General features: G+C 40.5%; 1 pseudogene; it reads left to right on the forward strand.

Annotated features, from left to right (window-relative positions):
- Nucleotides 1-4,132: 4,132 nt before the first annotated feature.
- LOC125610376 overlaps nucleotides 4,133-15,466 on the forward strand; it is a 14,100-nt pseudogene continuing 2,766 nt past the window's right edge.

The following is a 15,466-nucleotide window of genomic DNA, read 5'->3' on the forward strand; positions in this document are numbered from 1 at the left end:
TTTTTTTTAAATATTTATTTATTTTTTTAGTTATCGGCAGACACAACATCTTTGTTGGTATGTGGTGCTGAGGATCGAACCCGGGCCGCACGCATGCCAGACGAGCGCGCTACCACTTGAGCCACATCCCCAGCCCCTCCTGTGGGATTCTCGTGGCAATAGTGGAGTACTGGTTGTATGGAATTTGAAGTTAATTTGTAAATTAGAAACAGTCTCAGATTTCATAGCCAATCAGACCTCCCAGGAATTCAGATAAGAAGTCACTCTCCAAAAGGTGGAATGATAGCACATGTGTTCAATAAAAACTCTCAATGGGCCAGGCACAGTGGTGTACACTTGTAATCCCAACTACTTAGGAGGCTAAGGCCAGTCTAGGCAATTTAGGAAGACCTGTCTCAAATTAACACAGAAAGGGCTAGGGATATAGCTTAGGGTCTTGTCTAGCATGCACAAGGTCCTGGGTTCAATCCCCAGCACCACTGAAACAAAATCATTGTGCAGCTTTAGATTTCCTTTTTGCTTGAGCTGCCAGTTTGTATTTGATGTTGAACAAACCTGAATGTTATATCTTTTTCTCCCCTGACTTATAGGAAGCTTAATTGAAACGGTGTTTCATTGTTTCTTTTCTTTTCCAGTACTGGGGTCTAAACTCAGGGGCATGTTTCCACTAAGCTACATCCCCATTTTTTTTTTTTTTTTTTTTTTTTTGAGATAGGGTCTTGCTAAGTTGCTGAGGCTGATTTCGAACTGTCTCAGCCTCTGGAGTCACAGGGATCTCAGGCGTGAGCTGCTACACCCTGGCAAGTGATATTTCTCTAGATGCTGCCACCAAATACAGGTAGGAAATTTCTCAAGAGAAAGAGACACATTGTTGTGGGGCAGGTCACTCAGAAAACACACCAAGTCCTAGTTTTGTCCAAATTGAAGGGTCTTTATTTAGCCAGCCGCCCGGTGACTACTCCCCACAAGACCTATAACTGTCTCTGCAAGGAACAGCCCTAAACCTGAGCATTTTAGGATATTTAAAGGCAAAAACTGCAAAAAACCACATCCAAGTTGACCTAGCTGCAAGCAAGCAGGTACAGAAACTGAATTGGACAGTTAGCGAGACAATGCATTGGGTACATTGGTATTTCCTATGGGACTTTCCAGGTTGGCATAGCAGCAAGTAAGCAGAAAGGAAGGGGTTCAAAGTGACCCTAGTTCAGTACAAGTTAGAGAATGGTTACTGATGTCTAGACAATCAATCTCTGACAAGATACATTGCCCAAGAAAAATGGAAACCAAAGAGTATAATTTTACATTGTATAAGAATTGCTATTTTGTGTTGCCAAGTATGCTATGCTAGGTAACTATTAATGGGTACAGAGGTGGGGCTTTCCCATGGGAGAAGCATTTCTTACTTGATGTGGAGTCTCAGGGTAAAATGGAGTCTGTTTGGTCATTGACCATATAGCCTGGCCTATAACAACATGACATGTTTACAGGAGCTACTATTTTAAAGGCATCCCAAACAGCAAATGACAAGCTTGGGTTTTCTAAGATTTCCAATCTTTATTATTTTTTCCAGTGGGTCTCCCAGTTACTATGACTCATGTTACTAGGCTAATAAAAAAAATGGGACCTCTTTAAATCAGACTGTTTTGCAGCCAGCTATGGTCCTTAATCACCATCTCACCCTGAATAAGGACAATGACCAATTAGACTCAAATACCATTGAATTGCCTGTATTGCCTGAACTTTGACCTGTTAGATTCAGTTCAATTCAGTTCAGTTTATGAAGACTCTGGTTAGGAGTACATTTCTTTTGATATTTGTCATAATAGTCCCCTTGTGCATTATATCCTCTTAACTCATAAATGTTTGTGTGTAGCCATCCATTGAGTGTGAATGTTCTCAGTTTGCCTAGATCAGCAAGAACATGAAGAATTAGTCAACTGACATTATGTTATGACTTAGGAATCCCACAATGAGACCAAATAAATCCATTTACAATAGTAATAGAAAGTGACATCAATGCCCCAAATTTTTAAAAATCTCTCGAAATTGAGAGGCTGACCAAAAAAAAGTCAGATTGTTAAAACAAACTACATTTGGCCCAGGAGATTCTGTTCTTGCATACTTAACTTTTAGATGCAGAAAAGCAAACTTAGACATTTGCCCTTGCAATGAATAGCCGAGTCCCAGCCCTTCACAGGCAGCCAACTCTTCAAGCTGTGTTCAAATAAGGCAAATGCCAACCTGGAACCAGTTCAGCTTTCTCTGTACCTCACTTCTGTTTTCTGTCCATCACTTCCATTTTTCTGTCCATACATGCTTTTCAGACCATGTTGCAAGTGGGAGTCTTTTGGAGCCAGTTCTGGTTCTGAAGACTACCTGATTTGCCAATCTTTCTATGCTCAATTAAATTCTGTTAAATTTAATTTGTCTGGAGTTTTTATTTTAACACTAGGTAACGTGTTCTCTGGGTAACATTCAGCTTCCTTCCCTAGTCACCCCAGAATTTGCTCAATGGATTCATAAAGAAAATGGGCTCAATCACAGACTTCCCCTTACCAAAGTAGAAATTATTGTTGCTGCTGATGCCCAGTTTGCCAGCAACAGTGACTAGTCCTTAGACCCTTGGGGGACAACCAGGTGCCTAGGGGCAGGGTGATTACATAAATAATTTGACCCCACTAGAATAAGTGTGGAGCAGATTTAGATTTGTTTCTCTGCTCCTCCATGCCTCTGGTAGCACCTTGCGTGAGGCTTGTTAAGTGCTTTATATACAATTATATTATCTCTACTTATGAATAATGCTAATTTATATGCAAAAAGACACTCAAACATGTTTTATTAATATGGAATCCTATTAGTCACAGGTTTACTTTATTCTTAAACATAAAAGGAAAAGGGACATTTTCTAATCATGCCCAATTATCAGTACATCTGTGAAATTGCAGTAGGACCAGAATCCTTAAAAAGAGCTTTTTTATTGGTAGTTAGAGAGATTTTCTTCACCTGCAGAGATTCATTCTAGGTAGAGGACCCAGTACCTCATAACTGTAAGTTTTTTCTACAAAAGCATTGCAACTCTTAGAGGCTGTTTTAGTCAGCTTTTTTGCTGCTGTGACTAAAAGATCTGACCCGAACGATTTTAGGGGAGGAAAAGTTTATTGGAGGGCTCATAGTTTCAGAGGGCTTAGTCCACAGAAGGCTGGCTCCATTATTTGAGGGTCAAGGTGAGGCTGAACATCATGGCAGAAGAGTGTGGCAGAGAAAAGCAGCTCACGTGGTGATCAGAAGCAGAGGAGATAGTCTCCACTTGCCAGACACAAATATATACCCCAAAGCCATGCCCCAATTCCCATCTCCTCCAGCCACACCACTTTAGTTACTGCTCAGTCAATTCCTATCAGGGGATTAAAATACTCTTACAACCCAATCATTTCTCCTCTGAACCTTTTTGCATTGTCTCACAGATGAGCTTTTGAGGGACACCTCATATCCAAATCATAACAGAGGCTATACAGGAAAGATCGTTGTTTTGTTTGCAGGCATCTACTGAAGGAAAGTATACAATAAATCATCACTATGTTCATGAGACTAAAGAACTAGGAAACAAAACAATAATTAAACACTTTTAAATCAATTGGGGAAAATTGACAGGACTTGAAACAGAGAAGATAGAAACTTCTAAGTCTGTGATTGTGAAATATTTAACAGTAGGTGTAATGTCAGTTCTGTGGCTGGCATAGGAGCAACTGGAAATGAAAGCATTGTTGCTTCATTAACAGAGTGGATATCTTGAATGAAAGCCCAGGGGCACTCCCCTGTAATCCCAACAACTCAGGAGGCTGAGGTAGGAGGATCGCAGGATCCAAGCCAGTCTCAGCAACTTAGCAGGACCCCATCTTTATAACAACAACAAAGGGCTGGGGATATAGCTCAGCAATAGGGCACCTCTGGGTTCAATCCCTACTACCATCAAAATAAACAGATATTTTCACTAACCTGTGGACTCCTCACAAGATATCCAAGTATGGGGAGTGATCTGGCATTCCACTGTGTGGTGGCCTGGAGATCACATCCACTGCAAGTCTCATCCGTGTTATTGGGCTGGAGCTAGATAGACACAGCCCTTGTCAGGATGACAGACACTTCTGAAGCTGTTCCAAATAGATTCACAGAAGATGATGACAAAACCCCAGGAATACTGAAATGCCCTCCTGAAAACCCTCCAATTATTGAGGAATGGAATAGCAGAGTTGGTGGGAACCAAAGAAACAGAGGCAATTGGTTGCAAGATAGCAGCCAGGGATGATCCTGGGGTGACAATTATGCCTGGAAACACAGACAAAAACCTTATTATCCACCCCAATATGGACAATATGGTTACAAACAATGGCCTCCCTATGGTTACTACTGTTGGAAATGTCCAGCATCTTTAGTAAATTTACTTTGTTAAGAAGACAAAAGTTTGTATGGTCATAGTTTTCCATCATCCATTTAGAGAATAGATTATTAACCTTTTGGAATTTGAGACTTTTAAAAAAACATATTTTACTGGAGAGACATTATGGTGACTAGGAATAAATACCCCCCTAAAAACATTATGGATTAAATTTCTCAATTTCTACCTCAGATTATTTGTTTCATAACCTAATAGTGCTTAGAGTTTGGTATATTTTTCTTATTTGACCTCCAGAAGCTCTTTCTTTAACAAAGAAATAAAAATTTTAAAATAGAGGGGGAAAATATCCAAGTGTGAACTCCTCCTAAAAATTAGTTTGCTATAGAGGTAAGATAATTACAGGAGGGAGACCCTCTTCTGTTTCTAGACACAAGGACACTGTACTATATTCCTCTGCTCGGGCTGTCATAACAAAGTTCAACAGACTGGGTGACTTAACAACCAATTTTTATCTCCTCACAATCTGGAAGCTGGAATTCTGAATTCAAGGTGTCAGCAGGGTTGGTTTCTTCTGAGGTCTAATTCCTTGGCTTGTAGATAGCTGTCTTCTCCCTGTCTTCACACAGCCTCCTTTCTGTGTCTACCCATGTCCAAATTTTCTCTTCTTATAATGACACCAAATTGGATTAGGGTCCACCCTGATGACAACTTAGCTTCTACTTCAAAGGCCCTGTCTCCAAATACAGTCCTACTGAGGGTTAGGTAAGTATCAAGGGTTAGGACTTCAACGTATGAATCTGGGAGGATAGAATACAGTTCATCCCATCTCAGGCATATTTAGAATAGATCTAGCTGCAGTAGTCACCGCAGGACCCCGCCCACATGTCATCAGTTCCCTTTATCACTCTGTGTGCCCGTCCCCAGCTCTTGCATATTTTACTGCTAAACGCTCACCTCCTACTGTATGGAGGGCTGGAAGTGCCTGGCAGGTTAACAGGTCCACTTGACTCTCACCCTAATTGGTCCTTAGCTAGATAATGGCCAGAAATACAAAAGCCCATCTCCATACCTCAGGACCCCAGCAGGGTCAGGTGGATTCTGGGATCCAAGATGGTACCCTTCCTTGGCTTCTGCCTCTTGAGCATCCTGCTTCCCTATTTCCCCACGGGTTCTCCTGGGTTCTTAATAAATTACTTTCCCACTGTTAAAGTAAACTAAAACGGTGGCCAGGCCTGAAGAATCCCAGAGCAGACAAAACCAGTTAGGCCATATTGATGACCTCAAACTAGCTTGATCTGCAGACATAGGTGAAATTTAACTTGGGTCATTTCTGGCAAATGCTTATGTTAGAAACAAAACTAAAGTCCAACCAACCAAGAGTAGTCAAGAAACATAGTTATATAACTAGGGACTTATCAATGGAGTAGACCAAATAAGGCCATTGTGTACCTGTTACCAATCAAATAATTTAATTTACTTCTGCGGTTTCCCCATAAACACTTGCCTCTGACACTTTGTCATTGAAACACTCAGTCTCTTCTAGTTTGTTGTTTCTCCATTCATGAATTGCTTCTGGCTCAAATAAACTCTTTAGAATTTTATCATGCCTTGGGTTTGTTTGTTTGTTTGTGGTCCTGGGGATCCAACCCAGGGGTGCTCTACCCCTCAGTTATATCCTCAGTTCTTTTTATTTTGAGATGTGTATTCTCTAAATTCACTCAGTCTGATCTCAAACTTGCCATCCTCCTGCCTCTGCCTCTGGAGTTTCTGGGATTATAGGCTTAAGCTACCACACCTAGTTTTGGTTTATTTTTTACTTAGATCTTGAATTTACAATTCTCCTACCTCAGTCTCCCAAATTACTGGGATTACAGGCATGGCTTTACACACACACACACACACACACACACACATTTTTAATAGTAGACGTACACAGTACCTTTATTTTATTTTTATGTGGTGCTGGAGATCAAACCCAGTGCCTCACGCATGCTAGACAAGTGCTCTACCAACTGAGCTACAGCCCCAGCCTGGCATTGCTTTACTTTTCAATGACAGGAATCTTTGGCTCTGTGAGTGCTTCTGAAAGAACCCTACCTGTGGCTATTTTAACAGACTCAGCACAATGAAGAAACTCAATCATTATGTCAAGACCAGAAGGAAAGAGCCCCTGAATCACAAATTCTTGTTGTTTAGAGTTAATTGAAATGGAGTCCTTAGAATTGGAGGCTTAGTGGGGCTACTAATGCAGAAGTCTCCTGCCCTAAGGAAAGTGCTTCAGAAACTACAGCAGATAGGCTTTTTTTTTTTTTTTTGTACTGGGGAATTGAACCCAGGGGTACTTTACCATTGAGCTACATCCTTCCCATCCCTTCTTATTTTTAATTTTGAAATGGTTTCTAAATTGCAGAGGCTGGCCTTGAGCTTGTGAATCCTCCTGGTTCAGCCTCCACAGTTGCTGGGATTATAGGCATATGCCACTGTACCTGCAGGTATGCCCTCATTTTTAGAGGGAATCATGACACAACAGATTAACAGCAAAGAAAAGATATAATGGCCCTAAGGTAATATTCAGAAGGAAAGAGGTGAAAGGAATCACATTTAATTAAAAGTCCCCATAGCATTGAAAATTCGTGGAAACAGAAGGAAATTTGTCAAAACCTATCAGAACTAGGACATGGGTGCCACCTAGTGTGCAGAAGACACAGGACCAGAGTGACCTAGGTGGAAATGACCTAATATGGAGGTTCCATAACAGGAGTGGGGATCAGGGGATGCCATTTGACTCTGAACCCAATGAAGAGATGGACCCTTTGAAAGGAAAATGAGAAAGCAAGAGAGGGGCTAGAGAGAAATGAAGGATGGAGTCCAGACAGAGATCCACAGGAAGGTTTATTTGTCAAAGCTGACAAATAAGGACCATCTCTCTATAGAGAGGCCCCGAGATGTTCGGGTGTTCAGCCTTTGTGGGGCAGGGGTTTGGATTGTGGTTGTGGGGCTGTGGGATAGACTGGGGTGCTTGCATCAGAGCCAGGTGGGTGGGGAACAGCATGGGATTGACTTAGGTCCATGGCACCGCGGGGCTTTCCAGAGTCAAGGGGTCTGTCCTTCTGGGATTGGCTTAGGGTTTTGGTACCATGGGGTAGGCCACTAATGGGGGTGGAGGGAGATCTGGTAAGAGGAAGTATAGGAAAGTAAAATTTATGAGATGGCGGTTAACATTTAAGATGGCTGCTTGAATGTTAAATCAATACCCTGTACCCTAGGAATTATTGCTGTCTAGAGATCTATTTATTCATTTTCCTCCAAAAGATCTCTTTCCCTGCAGAAATGAAGTTTCCCACTAGGGCTCTTTGTTGAAATCTTTAGCCCTCCTCTTTCCTTTATAATTCCTCTTTCCCCTTATAGTAATTTAATATTCTTTAATATGTAAAGCTATAATTTTATTCTTTCTTTGTTTCTTTTAAATTTGGTATTGAAGTATGGATCCAGGGGTGCTTAAGCACGGAGCCCTTTTCATTTTTTATTTTGAGCCAGGGTCTCCCTAAGTTGCTTAGGGCCTTGCTAAATTGCTGAGGCTGGCCTTGAACTGAACTTGTGATCCTGCCTCAGCCTCTGGAGTTGCTGGAATTACAGATGTGCACCACTGCACCTGGCTAAAAATTTAGTTCTTTGGAAAAAGAATATTTTTTAAATTATATAACACACTGTTGCCAGGCACAGTGGTGCATGCCTGTAATCTCAGTGGTTTGGGAGGCTGAGGCAGAAGGATTATGAGTTCAAACCCAGCTTCAGCAAAAGTGAGGCTCTAGGGCTGGGGTTGTGGCTCAGCAGTGAGTGCTTGCCTAGCCTGTGCGAGTCCCTGGATTCAATCCTCAGCCTCCTGAGCTGCTTCGATTACAGGTGGGTGCCACCGCTCCTGGCCCACTGGGACTACAGTTGTGGGTCATCTTATTTGGTTGTTGTATTGTCCCTAAAGCAAAGGGGAACCATATCCTTGGTCATAGAAAGTCACTGTGCATGCCCAGGAAAAGGCATAGGCTCAGAGAAGACCTTAAAATTATCTCAGACTAATCTTTAGCACAGAGACATCACACAACAAAGTTTACAAAATAAAATAACTACAAAGAATATAGAATATGCACAAAAGTGTGTGTGTGTGTGTGTGTATATATATATATATATATATGAACATAAATTCCATATATATGGTATTAAAATCTTTCAGTACAAAAAAGTAAACTAAACACAAAAGAAGAAATCAAGGCAGGAAGAAACAAAAAAAAAAAAAAAGAGAGAGCGAGCGAGCGAGCAAGAGAACAAGAGCTTAAGGGCATATAAAAAACAAATAGCAAAATGGTGTGATTAAATTCCTTCTTATTGGTAAACCTTTCAAATGTAAATGGATTAAGCTATCCAATCCAAAAACAGAAATTGGATTAAAAAATATGACTCAGGCTCAGTGGTAGAGGACTTGCCTGGTATTCCTGAAGCTCTGGGTTCAGCATCCAACAACAACAAAAAAGATTCAAATATATATCATTTACAAAATACTCACTTTATTTTTTTAAAATTCACTTTAATAAAGTGAGTTTTATTAGTGCATTATAGTTATACAAAATAGTGAGGTATTCATTTTGATATAATCACACAATGCATCAATTTCAGTCCCCACTGCTTCCTTTTTTCCTCCCTTTGTCCCCCGCTCTGTCCCTTTTTCTCTGCTCTACTGGTCTTTCTTCTATTTTTTTATTATTTTTCTAAATTAGTGCTTTACAAATATGCATAAGGGTGAAATTCACTGTGGAATAATCATATATGAACATAGCATAGTTTTGTCAAATTCATTCTATAGTTCTTCTCTTTTCCCCATCCCTCCTCTCTCCCAGAGACTCACTTTATTTTTATTTGATATTATTATTATTATTATTATTATTATTGGTAGTAGTAGTACTGGGGACTGAATTCAGGGGTGCTTAACCATTGAGCCACATCCCCAACCCTTTTTACTTTAAAACAATTTGAGACATAGTCTTTCTAAGATACTTAGGGCCTCACTAAATTGCTGAGGCTGGCCTCACTTTAGATTCCAAGGTATAAAATTGGTTGAAAGTGAAAGGGTGAGCTGGGCTAGATGACCCACACCTGTAGTCCCAGCTACTTGGAAGGTTGCTGCAGAGGATCACTTGGGCCCAGAACAGAAGTTTGAGATCAGCCTGAGAAACATAGTAAGACTCCTCTCAAAAAGAGGGGCGGTAGGTGGTGATGAGAGAGAGAGAAGAGAAGGTTTGGAAAAATGAAATGCATTCCATGCAAACAGTAAACAAGAGAAAAGGATTTGTTATACTAATATCAGAAAAAAAAACAGGTTTTTAAATCAGAAAAGGTTGCAAAAGACAAAGAAAAAGAGTATATATTAATAAAACAATTGTAAATATTTATGCACTTAATAACAGATCATCAAAAATAGATGAGGCAAAACTGACAAAATTGAAAGGAGAAATATCTCTACAGTAACAAAGTTGGAGATTTCAATAATCCACTCTTAATAATGTATAGAACAGCCAAGCATAAGGTAAGTCAGGAGGCACAGGACATCTCCAGTGCACATGGGACTTCTCTAATATTAACATCTTTAAAAGAAAATGTTCATTTTCTCATTTCAAATCATTAAGTGTTCTGGGTGAGACAAATAACTCACCTGCCTAGACTTCAAGCCAATTTACAATCTTTTTTTAAAAAATAAATGATATTTGGGAGGCTGAGGCAGGAGGATCACAAGTTCAAAGCTAGCCTCAGCAATGGCAAGACGCTAAGCAACTCAGTGAGACTCTCTCTAATAAAATACAAAATAGGGCTGGGGATGTGGCTTAGTGGTTGAGTGCCCCTGTGTTCAATTCCCAGTACCCCCCCCAAAAAAAAATAGATAAATAAATAAGATATAAAGTATCTTGTCTGACCACAATGGGATGAAGTTAGAAATTAATAACAGAAGACAGGCACTGTGGTGCACACTTGTAATCCCAGCTATTGAGGAGGCTGAGGCAGGAGGATTCTAAGTTTGAGCCAGGCTGGGCAATTTTGTGAGACCTTGTCTCAAAATTAAAAAAAAAAAAAAAAATTTAAGGGCTGGGGATGTAGCTCAGTAGTAGAGCATCCCTGAGTTCAATCCCCAGTACTGGGGGGAAAAAATCAATAACAGAAGAAAAACTGGAACCTTCACAAATCTGTGAAAATTAACACATATTAAACAACCAATGAGTCAAATAACAAATCATAGGGAAATTTAAAAATACTTAGAGGGCTGAGGTTGTGGCTCAGTGGTTAGAGTGCTTGCCTAGCATGTGTGAGGCACTGGGTTCGATTCTCAGCACCACATATAAATTAATAAATAATAAAGGTCCACCAACAACTAAAAAATATTTTAAAAATACTTAGAAAAAAATGAAAACACACTACTTTCATTTGTACAGTAAGTGAAATACATTAAAAAACAAGAAAAACAGCAACTTACTGAGGCCCTGTTTCCAAATAAAAATAAATAATAATAAAAGACTGGGAATGTAGCTCAGTGGTAAAGTGCCCCTAGGTTCAATCCCCAGTACCAAAAAATCAAAAAGAAAGAAAGAAATCAATAACCTTTTGCTTTAACATCTTAAAAAAAAATGTTCATTTTTCTCATTTCAAATCATTTAGTGTTCTGGGTGAGACAAATCACTCATCTATGACCTTTTAAGAAAGTTGTCATTTTGTTGAAATACTGTAACTTAAATTTGAGTGGACTATGCTTTATTGTATTTATAAATGATGAACTCAGTTTCTGAGAAATTAAACTTTTTATTTGCAATTAAAAAAAAAATCAAGGGGCTGGGGTTGGGCCTCAGTGGCAGATTGCTTATCTAGCATGTGTGAGGCACTGGGTTTGATCTTCAGCACCACATAAAACTAAATAANTATATATATATATATATATATATATATATATATATATATATATATATATATATACACGTGTGTGTGTGTGTGTGTGTGTGTGTTTTAAGTCAGGGGTACTTTATCTTTGAGCTACATCCCCAGTCTTTATTTAATTTATTTTTTTTATTTTGAGACAGGATCTCACTAAGTTGCTTAGGGCCTTACCAAGTTGCTGAAGCTGGTCTGGAATTTGCAATTCTCCTACCTCCAGCTTCCCAAGTCACTGGGAGTCACCACACCCAGCTAAAATTTTTATAATGTTAAATAACCATCTGAGTGGGGACAAAGTAGTCAGGGTGCAAGGGAGAGTATGATCATAGGTAAATGCAATATCAGGAAAAGTCAGAAAAGAGAGTTCATAAAAATAAGACCAAAGGTGGCCAAGAATGAGAAATGGCTACATCTTTGCCTAAGTTATTAATCAGTGGCAACGTTTCATTACAGCCAGTGGAAAGTTACACAAATACCATTAGAAAGACTCCCCTAAATCATTAGAAATACTCTACCTTCCAAATGTGAGAGGTCTTATTGTTTCACAAATGTCTCAATATATCCAAAAATTTCATGCAAGTTGGTCCAAATGTTAAACAAGTCTTGAGGAACAAGATGTATGTTGCGGGAGGCAGCAAAGAACTGGACTTATGTGCAAGAGGTTAAAACCAAAGAGAACATTTTTTATCTTGGCACAATGGTCCATACCTGTAATCCCAGCTACTCAAGAAGCTGAGACAGGAAGATCACAAGTTCTAGACCAGTCTCAGCAATATAGTGATACTCTCAGCAATTTAGAGACACCCTGTTTCAAAATAAAATAAATAAAAATGAATGAAGATATAGCTTAGTGGCAAAACTTTTTTGGGTTCAATCCTAGTACTGCCTCCCACCAGTGTGGTTTTTTTTTGTTTTGTTTTGTTTTTTAAGAGGACTGGAATGTAGATGTTCAGTAGTAGAGTGTTCCTGGGTTCAATGGCTAGTACCACATCTGGCATTGCAAAAGTTTTGGCCAGATGGGACCCTTTCTAAATCCTTGGCCCCTCAGATATCCAGCCTTGTGTGCTACCTTGGCGATAGCCAAAATTTAGTAGACAGAAAATCTGAGATACAGACCTGGTAGAGGGGCCAGACATCTAATTGGGGCATGCATTCCTGGGAGTATAGGACGAATTTTTAAGAATTAGTGAGAAAAACAGTTTTTTCTTTTTAGTAATTATTTTTTTGTTTTATTTTATTTTTATGTGAGGATGAGAATTGAACCCATTGCCTCACGCATGCTAGACGAGCAGGCTACCACTTGAGCCACATCTCCAGCCCTGTGAAAAACAGTTTTAAAAGAAATCTATTTCTAGGTCTCGGGATGTGGCTCAAGTGGTAGTGTGCTTGAGGCACTGGGTTCGATCCTCAGCACCACAGAAAAGAAAGATATTGTGTCCACCTAAAACTAAAAAAATAAATAAATATTTTTAAAAAGAAAGGAAATCTATTTCTAAACCTTCAGCTTTGGCCAGCACCTATCATAGACTTGGAGAAAAGCCACCAGGGGGGTCAGAGGTCAGTCATGTGACTCTGATTGTGCCTTTCCTGCTGATTTGAAACAATCTCTTAAGACTTAGGACCAGGAATAGATGAACATCAAAATATTAGCCAGTCGCTTTGGAAGGGATGATCGCAAATTAAGACAATTTCCTAAAACCCTGTCTCAAAATTTAAAAGATACAATAAAAAGGGCAGGGGATATTGCTCGGCGGTACGGTACCCCTAGATTCAATCCCCAGCACTGATAAATGAATACAATTGGGGAGGTGAGTTAAATCCCCAGTACTTAGGGTGGGGGGTGACGAAGAAGCCACTATCATTTCTAGGGAGATCTGATCGAATCCTCAGGATTTCACGCTAGAATAAATTTTGATTAAATTTACAGCGGTCAAAGAGATGGGATCTGCATAATTGAGCGGCTGAGCACTGCGCCAGAAGTTTGAGGCTGTGTGTTTGTTTAATGCAGTACAGACACGAGCAAAACCGTTTGAGTTCAAATCCAGGTTCTCTCTTTTTGTGACCTTCAGCAACTGTTTCAATATCTTCAGTTTACGCGTCACATAATGACCAAGATAAAATGTACCTCCTAGGACTGTGGTTGAGATGAAATGGCCAATTAATGTGAATTGCTTCACCCCACAGTGGGATCGCAGGAAAGGATTACAGCTTCGTCTGGAGGTGCCTCAGGTAGGTAATACAATCACTCTTGGCGTCCTGAAGTCTTGAAATGGAAATTTAAAAGGCGCGAGTTGATGGTGGGCTCCACCCTGGAGGGCGTGGTTGAAAGGGGGAGGGAATCCGGAACCCAGAGCATCCCTCAGGGCGATAAAAGGGCCCAGCACCGCGCCCTGCTCCCAGTGCGAGTTCTTCTGTTGGCTGTAGGCGCAGCCCTCGACGTTCACAGGCCTAGACGTGCACAGGCCTCGCAGGGCTTTGGCCTGGGCTGGAACTCTGGATCCACTTCTGGTGAGTCTACGCCTTCAAATCCGTGGGCAAAAGGTGGTTTGTCCCAGACTGGGAAATCAAAAACTCCAAGTTGGCGGGTTGGTTAATGCGGGAAGACGAGGCAGAGGTGTACGAAATGGATCCTTTACTCTGGGTCACGTTCATGGATCACCTCCACATGGTTGCCCTGCCCAGGAAATACCTTCCACCAAACAAACTGGGTCTGCACCAGACAATGTCGGAAGCACCTGAAGGCCTCTTGAGGCCAGAGTCGAGGCCTTGACTGCCCACAGGAGTCCCAAACCGTGGCCCGGTGCTGGGCATCTGCAAACGTCGTTGTGAGTAGAAGGCACCGAAGGATACGCAGAACAGAACCCCAAGCGGATGAGTCAGAGTGACCTGGGAGGGTTCAGTTAAAAACACGTTAGGGCCAGGCGAGGTGTTGCACTCCTGTAATCCCAGCGATTTGGAGGGCTGAGGCAGGAAGATCACAAGTTCATGGCCAGCCTCAGCATTTTAGCGAGGTCCTAAGCAATTTAGTGAGACCCTGACACAAAAAAAATAAAAAGGACATACAGTTAGCGAGCCAGAGACGGAGGCCTATCTGTGGATAGGACTGATTGTTTTAAGAATCCCTTTAATCTGGGATAGATCCCATCTGCTTTCCTGAGAACCTGAAGCCTTAGCGATCTGAGGCAGATACTGAGCCGGTGGTGTGGAAATCAGAAATTCTTCTTTGGTTCGGTTTCACTGCGGTATCTGGCAGCTCTGCTTGACGAATAGAGTTCTCGGGCTTAGAGGAGATGCCAGTTCAGTGGTGGTGGGGGGAGGGGTAGACAGGAATTACACTAGTACGCTGGAGAAATGGTTGGAGAGGAAATACAAAAGAAAGATGTTATATTAGAGTTCGATTTCCCCCGCTTCCCGTACTAGGGATTAAACTCGTTGAGCTTCATCACTAAGCCACACCCGCACCACTTTTAAAAATTTTATTTTGAGACAGGGTCTCACCAAGCTGCTGAGATTGGCCTCAAACTTGCAATCTGGGCCTGACTGGAGGTTGATTATAATGAGGACTTTATCGCATAGAATTTCTGTATCCACTAAAGAGTAATTTTTCATTTCCCTTCCCCCATCACAGGGTCAACCACCATCACACTGTCTCCCATGAATTTGACTGTTGTGAAGTATGCTATGTAAATGACATCACATGGTATTTGTCTTTTTTTTGTGACTGGTTTATTTCATGATGCATAATGTCCTCAAGGTCAATCCACATTATAGCATATGTCATCATTTTCTTACATTTTAAGACTAAAAAAAAATCCATTATTTGTATATACCACATTTTACTTATTAATTCATCTGTTTTATCTACCATGCTATGAACATGGGTGCACAAATACCTCCTCCAAACCCTGTTTTCTTCAATTCTTTGAGGTAAATACTGAGAAGTAGGATTGCTGGATCATATGGTAATTCTGTTTTTAATAGCCATACTGTAATTGTACCATTTTGTTATGCATTCCTGCCAATGGTATAGAAGAGTTCCAATTTTTTCACATTCTCAACAACACTTGTTATTTTTCTGGCCTTTTTTTTTTTTTTTTTTTTTTT

The sequence above is a fragment of the Marmota marmota genome, unplaced genomic scaffold (genome assembly GCF_001458135.2).
Source record: "Marmota marmota marmota unplaced genomic scaffold, marMar, whole genome shotgun sequence".
Lineage (NCBI taxonomy): Eukaryota > Metazoa > Chordata > Mammalia > Rodentia > Sciuridae > Marmota > Marmota marmota.